Source organism: Camelus dromedarius, unplaced genomic scaffold, assembly GCF_036321535.1.
Source record: "Camelus dromedarius isolate mCamDro1 unplaced genomic scaffold, mCamDro1.pat HAP1_SCAFFOLD_20, whole genome shotgun sequence".
NCBI classification, from domain to species: domain Eukaryota; kingdom Metazoa; phylum Chordata; class Mammalia; order Artiodactyla; family Camelidae; genus Camelus; species Camelus dromedarius.
In genome coordinates, this window is record NW_026989806.1 from 161,289 (window position 1) to 173,691 (window position 12,403).

General features: G+C 44.2%; 1 protein-coding gene across 1 annotated transcript in view; it reads left to right on the forward strand.

Moving 5' to 3' along the window:
• The window catches only part of LOC135320810 (uncharacterized), a 70,210-nt gene that overhangs the window by 25,891 nt on the left and 31,916 nt on the right, over window positions 1-12,403 (forward strand). The window contains exons 13-14 of the mRNA XM_064483878.1: window positions 4,751-4,903; window positions 7,649-8,293. The gene's annotated coding sequence lies outside the window, so the exon portion shown is untranslated. The remainder of the gene's footprint in view (window positions 1-4,750; window positions 4,904-7,648; window positions 8,294-12,403) is intronic.

The following is a 12,403-nucleotide window of genomic DNA, read 5'->3' on the forward strand; positions in this document are numbered from 1 at the left end:
AATCGGAACATTGAAGCCTCTCCCTCTGAGGGTGTGGAGGGAAGTAAATGCGGTGACAGCAGAGCACAGGAGCTGTCTGGGCTGAGCCTGAACACAGGCAGGGCGTTGTTGCTGCCATGACCACCGTCTTCCAGGGCAGGGTCTGCACACTCTCCCTGTGAAGGTCCAGACAGTAAACATTCTAGGCTTTCAGGGACCTACAGTCCCTGTCACAATTACCACCCTCTGCTGTTGGAGGGCAAAGGCAGCTCCTGCAGTACGTAGTCCAGGCTCGCACTCCCGCTTCCTGAGATAAGTATTCCTGAGATACAATTGTCACATATCTTTGTTGGCTTCAGGTGTGCAGCATAATGACTTGTTACATGTGCATATTGTGAAATGATCACTGCATTAAGTTTACTTGACTTCTGTCATCACCCATAGTCACACACTATTTTCCTTGTGATCAGAAATTTTAAGAGGTACTCTCTTAACAACTATCAAATGCACAGCGCAGTGTTGTTAACTACAGTCACCTTGCAGTACATTATGTCCCCAGGACTTGTTTATCTTCTAAGTGGAAGTTTGTACATTTTGATTATCTTCCCGAATTTCAATCACCCCCTGACTCACCTCTGGCAACCACCAGCCTGATCTCTGTTTCTATGGGTTTCGGTTTATTTTGTAGATTCCACATGTAAATGAGATCATAGGTATTTGTCTTTCTCTGTCTTATTTATTTCACTTAGCTTAATAGCCTGAAAGTCCATCCAAGATGTCACAAATGGCAGGATTTCAGTTTTTTAATGTCTGAATAAGATTCCATTATATATACATACATATGCATCACGTTTTCTGTATCCATTCATCTGTTGACGGACACTTAGGTTGTTTACATATCTTGGTTATTGTAAATAATGATACAGTGAACATGAGGGTGCAGTTGTCTCATTGACATAATGATTTCATTTCCTTTGGATATATTCCCAGCAGTGGACTTGCTGGATCATATGGAAGTTCTAATTTTAAATTTTGGGGGAGCTTCCTTACTCTTTTCCAGAGTGATGGCACCAATTTATATTCCCAACAACGTTGCACAAGTTTCCCTTTTCTTCGCACCACCACCATCACTTGTTATCTCTTGTATTTTGATGACACCCACCCTGATAGGTGGGAGGGGATATCTCATTGTGGTTTTGATTTGCATTTCCCTGATGGTGAGTGATGTTGAGCACCTTTTCATGTACCTGTTAGACATCTGTGTGCCTTCTTTGGAAAAATGTCTATTCAGTTCCTCTGCCCACTTTTTAAATCAGATTGCTTGATTTTGCTGTTGAATTTTAAGAGTTCTCTATATGTTTTGGGTGTTAACCCCTTATCAGATATACAGTCTGAAAGTACTTTCTCCCCTTCTGTCTGTTACCCTAACCTCTGCTTTCTGGATGACAGGGGTCCAGGCACTTGGGAATCTCTGCTTCTCACGTGTTTCCAATGGTGAGTGGGTGAGGGCTGTGTTCTGATAAAACTGTGCACAACCGTGGGTCACTACCCCTTCTTTAAGAAGGTGGGCTCTGAAGAGGGCAGTGTGGGCAGGGATATTTCCCTGAAGTCTTCATTTGGATGGTCATGTGCCCTGGAACTCACATCTTCTAGCCCGGATGTGATGGGGGAATTTGCAAAGGGAGGACCTTGCAGCTAATACACTGACCAGGTGCTCTTGTGTCTTGTTGGAAGGACCTGGAAACCAAGTTTTGTGGAACAGGGACTCCTCCAGGTCACAAGGCTCAGTTCAGACTTCTGGGATGCAGAGACCTTCTCTCAGCCACTGTCACTGAGGAGGGAATGGCCTCAGGCAGGATGGAGGAGTTGCTGGATTTCACTTGCCCTATTTGTCAAGTATCAGCTCTGGTGATGTGTGGCACATGGGCTTAGCTTTGGGCATGTAATAGGAGAGGTTCCTAGGGAAGGGCTGGGTTTTTCCTCTGATTGAAGTTCTACTGTGTGCCAAGCACAGCAGTCCTCTGAGTCAGGGCTGGAAAGCCAGGCACAGAGAGGTCAGGGAGTTTCCAGGTCACACAACATTAGGGGCATCATTAGGTTCTGATGCAGACCTGACTCCCAGCCCACATTCTCTCTCCTTTCCCAGGACCATCATGATCCCACATGTCAGAATCCCCCAGAGAGGTCCAGGTATGGGCACTGATGTGGACACTGAGGGCCCGTTTCTCTGAGCACTGCTTTCCCAGAAGGCTCAAGGTGTTGACTGTATTCACTGCTGGACACCCAGGCCTGGGCCCAGGCCAGCCACAATGCAAGGGCTGAATCAATGATAGTTGAGTGAATACCTGGACCTCTTCATGTACCTGCATCTTGTCCCCATTTCCTCATCTCCACAGCTGGCTACCCAGCCAAAACCTCGTGTCATCAGGCCTCTGCCAGGGACAGTCAAGGGGACCAGAGCTGCTCATCTGGGGACAGGGAGCCTCAGGGGACCTGTGTCTGTCCCAAGCATCTCCTGGGCCAATTCACAGGGAAGCCCAGCCAGCTTCCAGGAACAGCAATCAGGTCCCAATCCCAGGGGTGTAGAGTAGGTCTTGAGGGGTGTTTCCTGAGACTGACTTTGTGTATGAAGGGGTCCTGGGGGTCAGGCTGCTTTCAACCTCCATTCCAGGCCCACACCCCTGCTGGCAGCATGGAGCTAGTCATAAAGGACACAGGCCGTGGGGCCAAGGCTATAGAAGGGCTCTGCTCCCTCTCTGTGGCTCAGTGTCCTCATCTGTAACAGAGAACTAGTAACAGGGCCATGGGAGGGCTCACTGAGAACCGCCTCTGTAGCTTTGGTTAGACACTGCCCTCTCTCTGCTCAGTGCCCTTCTCTGTAATAGAGAACTAGTAACATTTTTCTTAGCCCCTTTTGGCCCCATTTTTCTGAGTCTCTTTCCACATTGGGCCCAGGGCTTTCACAGAGATCACAGACTTGGGAGGTAATCAGAGTGTGGTCACAGCCCTAGTGGTCCCAATTGAGGCCAGAGGAGCTTCAGGAGGGGTGGGAATCCAGAAGTGCTTCATGGAGGAGGTGAGATCTGAGCTGTGTCCCCAAGGATGAGCTGTCATCCAGCTGAGGCCTGGCACTGAGCAGGACCCATGTACATGGTGAATGAGGGTGTGAATGAATGAATGGGCACCCCTCTAACAGAGAGTGAGGGGGGAAGTCCCCCAGGCCAAAGCAGGAAACACAGGGCACCCTGGGGGAGCAGAGGGCGGGGCTGCAGTGTGATGCCTGCCTCACCCTTTATGGGTGTCTTGCCCCCACTTTAGCCTGTGTTCTGGTGGATTGGGAGCCCTTGCCTCTCCTCTGCTCCAGGATCCTGCTCTTCATTCCCAGCAACACCCGCCTGTGTCAACTCAGTGTCCCCAAGTGGACCTGGACCTGTCTTGTGGGAGATTGTAAAGAGGGATTTGGTGTGCAGCCCAAGACTGAAGTGGGAGGGAGAGGATAATAGGGACCTCCAGAGGGGATCATGGGCTGGGGAAAATCGGAGGGGTGGGGAGGGCAGAGCCGCAGGGCTGAAGGATCCTGCTAGTGGTGGCTCCTTCACAAGGGGCTTCACAGGGAGGAAGCATTCATGGGGTAAAGGCAGAGCTCAGTTTGGGGCTCGCTGACATGGAACAGCTCATCACAGAGACGTCCAGAGGAGCTGGATATAGGGAACAAAGGTGTCACTGATGTCAGGGTCAGAGCCTGAGACCCAGATGAGGTGGGGCGGTTGTGCAGGGGAAGGGGCTTGAGGATGTCAAGATGTTCATTCATTGGGGTCCTCAGGGTGGGAACCTTCATGTTCATTTCACAGCCACCTGGTGTCTGACAGAGCTAGGCTTAGGAAGGTCACTGAGTAGACACGTGCTGACAACCTAGATTCTCCTGTTTCCACATAAAGTCCCTGGTGTGAAGCCAGCTGGCACTCTTTAGAGTCATACACCCTCACCCCTGGGCTCTCTGTGTGCCTAGAGCCCAGTGGCACCTTACCTCCCACTCCCCACTGCAGGACCCTTTGCACACCTGCATTTCCAGAAGCTATAAAACATCTTCTCTTGCTGTGTGTTTACCCTATGAAAACTCATTGCCCCAAGAAGAGAGGCCTCACATCCTGCCCTTATTAAATTGGTAAAGCCTGTTGTTCAGAGAAGCCCCTGACAGATCTCACAACCAACCAGGTACCTGTGCATGAATTGATCATTCATCCCCCTCCTCCTTGTGTGCACAGCACTCCCCAATAACAGACCCCACACACTCAACCTTGGCCCTCGTGTAGGCACCTCTTGCCTGTGTGGCCTGATGTTGCCTATAGCAGTGTCCCTATTAAACTTTCCTAGACCCTTCTCAGACGCTGGTAATTCTTTACCAACCCAAGTAACTAGCCCGCCATTGTTCCCACAACACCTGAAACAGAATTGGCTAAATTATGCAGATTGATGATGCAGGTTAATTTGCTATAAAGTTGTAATCAAGGTTTACAAGTAGAAGCAACATACATATTCAAGGCAGGACTAAGAACTCACATGGACAACTAAGACCCTCCACGCGCATCCCACTGTGGCCTCAGGGCCTTTGCGCTGGCTGATCTTTCAGCCAGGATCTCTCTCCGCCTGCTTCTTGAACACCTCCAGGAATCTGCTCAAATGTCCTCCCTGACCTTATTTTTCTCCATGGAACATATCACCTCCGGACATTGTGTATATTTTACTTAATTTTCTCTGTGTCCCCCACCAGGCTGTCTGCTGCATGAGAATGGGGACCTGCCTGCTTCACTCCCTGCTGTGCCCGGTATCTGGAACCCGCCCAGCACACAGTAGGACCTCAGCGAATGTGTGACGGGTGTGTGATCACTGTAGGCCAAAGACAAAGTTCTTCCCAGCAGTGATGGTAAGAGTCATTCATTCTCTACTTACTGAGCCCTACTGTGTGCTGGATTGTGATCTGGGTGGGAGGCATGCAGTGGGTGAGACACAGTGAGCACACAACATGTTAAGAGGGACACGTGCTCTGGAGAGCACACAGGGCTGGGGGAAGTCAGGAGTGCAGGAGTGAAAGAGAAGAGGGCCAGGTGGAGACAGTGGTGGCAGGGGAGACAGAGAGGTGGGGCCCAGGTCGTGCAGGGCTTGATGGCTACCGTGAGGGCTTTCCCTCTAGGCAGCGGAACCATGGCTGGGTGCGGAGCAGGGGCACGGGTCCTGAATGCTATGCAGAAAATGGAGCAGGTGTCTGCTGGGGAGATATGTGTGGAGGAGGCTGTCCCTTTAGACTTTGCAGGCAGGGAAGGCTCCTTTGAGGATGTGACAGCTGAGCTGAACCATTGTATGGATCACCTTTCCACCTTCTGTAGACTGGACGCTTTCATTTGCCCTGCAGGACTATGCAGGATATGCCCTGTTCTCAGTCAACTTGACTTGGCCTCCTGCCTCCATTGTGTGCCCTCCCGCCCCAGAAGGAGTCCTTCTAGATCTAACCCACTACCTCCTCCAATGGACATGGACTCACACTGAGCCACTGTCCAACTGACCAACTCACCCAGAGTCAAGTCCAGACACTTGGGGGAGACCCTCCACCCCAGAAACCAAATCAAATTCCTGCCTATGAAAGTGGCAAATCCTATGGCTTTGGACACTGAGTTCAACCTCAAGGCCCCCTGGAAATCTCAGACCTGATGCATGACGTCTCTGATTGAGCCCCACACGTGCTCGATTGGTAAAATAACCAATTGGTCCCTGAATCTCCAGATGCATTGGATGTGGCCATGGGAAATTTGGATAAAATCAAACTCGCACGCCAGGTCGGTTGGTTTCTCATTTGGAACCCAGGCCGGTTTGCTCTCTTGATAGGACCAACCACAATCCAATACACCCTCCAGATCACTGAGATTCAGTGTGTGCCATCATCCACAACCATATCCCTCATTTTGCCCAGCTTCTGCTAGCTCAAATTTGGCCGCTCGTATCTTGGTCTGGGAATCAACTGTGGGGATATTTTGTGCTGATTTCTTTGAGTTCTGTCACCCAAGCATCTGCTGTGCCCTCTTCTAACACGCAGTGCAGTGCTTTCAATCCCTTGTTTCCTGACCGCCTGAGAGTGTGTGTCCAAGTAAACGAGAGTTTCACCTTGGCTGCTCCTTCACCAGAGGTCAGGTCCTGCACTAATTTCCATTCTCTACATTTCTTTCTGCTCCTTCCAGGTTTTGTGAGGCCTCTTCCTATCTTTGGAAGTAAGAGACCACTCTTCGCCAAGTGTCCCAAGCCAAGGGTTTGGCGAGAAATTAGATATCTTTAGGAGCACATGTCAGTGAATGAGCGAAATTTGCACCAGTACTCTGCCAAATGGACATCGATTAATCAACATTTCACAGACATAACTCACAGAAAATTGATTCTTGTTTAGCTCAATTTTCTGTACAGACATGGTGGGACGGTTTCTCAGAAAACTCCATTATTGACATTGTGTTGATACCTCAGTGGCAGTCTTTCAAATGGTTAATGGAATTGATTTACATATTTTGGGATTTGTATGAAAATGAAGTTAACTTTTGAAACATACTGAATCTAGCCCCAAAGCACATTTGTCATTTTCTGGTACTAATTTGTCAGCTCAAAATAAAAATAGACAGAAAGAATGTAAAATAGCAGTCCCAAGTGTTGAAGGGGACAGGTGAAAGCTTTATTATTTATGCATTCAACAACAGGAACAATGAGCTAAATATAGGAACCATGAAATAACCCCAACCCTGGGTTTCCCTTGTTGATGTGCTGCCCTTTCTTCCCAATGACACGTACTTGTCAATGTTGGCTAGTAAAGGGTCAACTTTTCTCTCGAGGTAAACACAAGGAAACACAAACAACATATTTACACGTAGGCTTGGTTCAAATAGCACCTAGAAGCATTATATCTATGAGAAATCTGCTGCAGCTTTGCTAGACTATGGAGAACCAGGTGCTCTTCTATCAACCATGAGAATATATACTCATCCAATCACGCTTGGTAAAGCAATTTAACCCATCCAAGACTGCACCCCCATGATATCCTGCACCCGGTCCCTGACTGAAGGGAAAAGAGAATCCACAAAGCATGTGTCCATTCAATTCTATGGTGACTTTTACAGTTCATTTCAATAACTGACTTATAAGATTTACCTATACTCTCTTGAAAAACTTAGGCTTAATATGTATTCAAGTTCAGTCAAAGATTCCCCTCACTTTCCACACTCAAACCCAAATTAGACTCAAACCCTGTATTTGCTGAATCTAAGCAAAGCTCATCATTTAGTTGTGTGATATGAGAATTCAATTGCAATGTTTTAGTCGAGAGTATTTGACCATGGAGGAGTTCACTGTTGTGCACAGAATGTGAAGAAATTTGAACTCTGATTCTAGGAGGGGCTTGCTCTGCTCCTAATGGCTTCATTGCAGCTCACGTACTGACGCCTTAAAATGGATGCCTGTGCTGGGGAGGGAAGAGGAATTGCTTGATAGCTAGGCCCCACCCTGGGCGAAGGCTTACCTGGGCTTGGTGCATGGTGGTCTTAATGTTTTGAAATTGTCCCTTGGGACGTGTGGATTCTCACGACCTGTTCCAAGAACATGAGCGCTTTTATGATCTCTGCCATCTCTTCTCTTTTAGACGTCCAGAATCTTGGACCCGTTCTTGGAGGAGTGAACTGAGAAATTCCTCAAGTTCACGTTGACCCTCCACAGTTTTCTGCCAGTATCAGTGCCGCTCAATATGTCTCATGAATATCTTCCGAGCCTAGTATTCTGTACAGAAGTCTCCATGCCTGTAGTTTCCATTGCAGCAGAACAACACACATCAATGTGTTCGCATCTCCCCTCAATCCGTGAATCCAGCTTTTCTGCCAACTTCTCTTCGTGTCTCCCTTAAAGTTGACTTCTACAGGACTGGGCATGTGTCAAACTAACTCGGAGTCTCACCAGTAAGCTGAGGACAGGAAGAACTTCCACTTTCTGACCTTTCAGGTTCTGGAAACTGACCCGTGAACTCAGGCCGTTGGGCAGCAGCAGTATCTGGGTCTTACACAGCTTCCCGAACAAGAGACATAACCCAAGCTTCAGCGAGGGCGGCAGCCCCTCCGTGACACTGATCCACCCACAGTGTTCTGCCCAGTTACCTTGGATCCACCAGCCACAACAAGCCACGCGGGACACACCAGCATTCCACCTGGAATTCAACTGGTAACTGCCATCCCCAATGGTTGCTGCATCTTGTCAGTGTTCAGGGAGGGGCTGCATCAGACCAGAGTTCCCTAAGGTAAGTGTGTTTCTCTCCATTTGTGCCCCATGTTTCTTATTTTCCATTCCTCTTTTCTTATGTGCAGTTTTCTATATAAAGTAGAAACGGAGGAAGTACGTCCATGTTAAGTTTATGGATTCACATGTCTATAAACTTTCTAACAGTTAACAGTACCCAAAGACCCACTACAGGAATCTTATATTTGTGTCATATACATTCAGCGAGAATGCATATCTCTCTGTTGCTTTTCTGCTGAAAAACCCACACTCTCAGAACTTGGATTCGTTTGTTTCATTGGGGCTGAATTTCCTAGAAACGAAACCAGTCCCATTATACAATTTACTGTCTGTCTTTTTTACTCTTTTACGATTTGGCAGAGCTACTTGTCTTTATTATAGGAATATGCCATTTATTCTTCTCATAGTATTCAATATGCCATTCATTCATCCTAATGGAAGGCTTGTATTTCTATATCACGGACTATGGATCTATTTTATTCAAAATAGTCATTTGGGTTAGGTCACAATGTGCTTTTATGTATCAATATTTATTAAGATTTGTGCACGCGTGTGTTTTCTTAATACAAGGGTGTTGTTTATATGCATTCAGCCAAACTGTGTCAAAGCGTGCTGAATGATACTTGACATCACTTTTAGTATTTTCTTTTGAATTTTCTTGGTTTCTGCGGATATATGTCACTCAACCGTATGCTTTTGGTGATTGTTTGTTTGCTTTTTTGTTGTTTGTTTGTTTTGCAAACACATTATGCAATATATCACTCCATTTGATGAAAATAGTCATATATAGTGATTAAGATACAAAATTGCTGAACATCACCTATGTTTTCCTGCTTCCTTCTCCCATCCTTAGGATTTTGACGTCCTCTTTGCCTACTTCTCTTTTATTCTTTGCAACTTATATTGTATCTCCTGCATTTCTAATGATGGTTTTCTTATTTCCAGATCATCTTTCTAGTTTTCTATTCAGGGTAGAATTCACAATCTTTCTTTTATGATAAATTTTGAAGTTCTGAGATCTTTTAAAATTGGCCAGTCTGTGAAATTGTCTACATCGGCCAGTATTGTAAATGGCAGTCTTGTGGCATAGGCTGCACTAGACTGCAGCTTTTTCTCATTCAGAAATTTGTCTGTGTCTTGTCAATGCTAACTGTCCTGCAATGAATCTGTCGAGATATCAGCTGAAACCCCTCTGGAGGTTCTGTTGTGACTAAGTAGCTTTACTCTAAGTGCATTCAAAGTCACTCGCTTGATCATGAACTTTGATGATTTGAATGATAATACAGCTGCTTGTAAGTCTATTGGGATTCCGCCTTCTTTGGATGCTCCGTGCTTCCTGGTTTCTTATAAATGATTGTTGCTTGGCTTTCAGCATGTTTCGGTCTGATTTTTTTCGAATAGCTTTTCAGAGCTTTTTTCCTTTTTTCTTTTTTCTTTGATTATCTTGCTTTTTCATCTGGGAATCCTATATGTCGTAGCCCTGCATCCTTTGTCTTTTCCTAGGTTTCAACAGCAATGTTTGCATTGGTTTTAATTTGATTTTCTATGTCATCTTTTTACTGACGTTTTTCTGTTCTCGTGTCTTCTCAAACACTTCAAGTCCCTCTTCATTATCTAGTCTGCCAAATCCTTTCTTTAGCCGTTCTATTATGTCACCCATCAAATTTCTTTTTTTAACTTTTTATTGATTCATAATCATTTTACAATTTTGTTTCATATTCCAGTGTAGAGCAGTTTTTCTTTTATGCATGAGCATATATACATTCATTGTCTCTTATCTTCATTTTCAGCCAGCACAAAATCTTGTATATATTTCCCTGTGATACACAGTACAGTCTTGGATATATTTTCTGCATTTTGCTATCCCAGTCCTTTCCCACCCTCATTCCGTTTGACCAGAAGTTTGTATTCTATGTCTTTGATTCTGTCTCTGTTTATATAGATGGCATTATGTTGTCTGACTTATGTCTGAATAGTATTCCATTTTATAAATATACCATATCTCCTTTATCCAGTCATCTGTTGATGGATGTTTAGGCTCTTTCCATGTCTTGGCTATTGTAAATAGTTCTGCTATGAACATTGGGGTGCAAGTGTCATTTTGAAGTAGGGTTCCTTCTGTATATATGCCCAGGTGTGGTATCCTGGGTCATATGTTAGGTCTATTCCTAATCTTTTTAGGAATCTGCATGCTGTTTTCCTCAGTGGCTGCACCAAACTGCCTTCTCTCCAGCAGTGTATGAGGGTTCCCTTTTCTCCACAGCCTCTCCAGCATTTGTCATTTTTGGACTTTTGAGTGATGGCCATTCTGACTTGCTTGAGGTGATACCTCATTTTACTTTTGATTTGCATTTCTCTGATAATTAGTGATATTGAGCATTTTTTCATGTGCCTATTGATCAATTGCATGTCTTCCTTGGAGAATTGCTTATTTGGGTCTTCTGCCCATTTTGGTTTGGGTTGTTTGCTTTTATGCTTATTAAATTGTGTGAGCTGCTTATATATTCTGGAGATCAAGCATTTGTCAATTTCATTTGCAAAAAAAATTATTTCCCATTCCCTAGCTTGTCGTTTTGTTTTACTTATGGTTTGTTTTGCTGTGCAGAAGCTTGTAAATTTTATTAGGTCCCATTTGTTTATTCTTTCATTTATTTCTATTGCTTGGGTTGACTGTTCTAGGAGAATATTTTTCAGATTTATGTCAGATAGTGTTTTGCCTATATTTTCCTCTAGGAGGTTTGTTGTATCATGTGTTATGTTTAAGTCTTTGATTCATTTTGAGTTTATTTTTGTGTATTGTGTAAGGGAGTGTTCTAGCTTTATTGCTTTACATGCTGCTGTCCAGTTTTACCAATACCGTTTGCTGAAGAGACTCTCTTGATTCCATTGAATATTCTTGCCTCGTTTGTTGAAGATTAGTAGATCAAAAGTTTGTGGGTTCATTTCAGGGCTCTCTATTCTGTTCCAATGCTCCACGTATCTGTTTTTGTACCAATACCATGCTATCTTGATTAATGTAGCTCTGTAGTAGTGCCTGAAGTCTGGCAGAGTTATTGCTCCAGCCTCTTTTCTTTTTCTTCAGCAATGCTTTGGCAATTCTAGGTCTTTTGTGGTTCCATATAATTTCTTCTTTGAATTTAGTAGATACAGAAAAAGCGTTTGATAAAATTCAATGCCAATTTATGATAAAAATTCTCACCAAAGTGGGCTTATAGGGAACATATCTCAACATAATAAAAGCTGTTTATGACAAATCTATAGCCAGCATAAAATTCAATGGTGAAATACTGAAAACCTTCCTACTAAAATCTTGGAAAAGGCAAGGTTGTCCACTCTCACCATTTCTGTTCAACATAATCTTGGAAGTCCTAGCCACTGCACTCAGGCATGAAAAAGAAATAAAAGAGATCCAAATTGGAAAAGAAGCAGAAGGAGATAAAGATCCCGGTGCTATACAGAAGAAATTTGTTTTTTTAATCCAGTTTTTATATATTGTGGCCCAAATTTGCAAATCACAAACTCCCAAATTTATCCTTTCCTACTCGCTTTCCCCCAGTAACCATAAGAATATTTAATATGCTTGCAAGTCTGTTTCTACTTTGTAGATGAGTTCAGTACTGTCTTCCTTTTCTTTCATTTTTTAGATTTCACATATAAGTGATACCATATATTTTCTTTCTCTTTCTGGCTTACTTCACTTAGAATGATGATCTCTAAATCCATCCATGTTATGATTTTATTCTTTTTTATGGCTGAATTGTATTCCATTGTATAAATATAACACCGCTTCTTTATAGTGTCATATGTCAATGGACATTTAAGTTGTTTCCATGTCTTAACTATTGTATATTGTGCTGCTATTGACATTTGGGTGCATGTATCTTTTCAATTTAGAGTTCCCTCTGGATATGTGCCCAGGAGTGGGATTACTAGATCATATGCTTGGTGCAGCCATTATGGAAAACAGTATGGAGGTGTCTCAAAAAACTAAAAATAGACTTATTGCATGATCCACTCCTGGGCATATCTATTTCTGAATGATCTGAGTATAATTTATAGAAATCATGTCTCAAATTCAGTGACTATTTTTTAAGATTTTCTCTTATGCAAT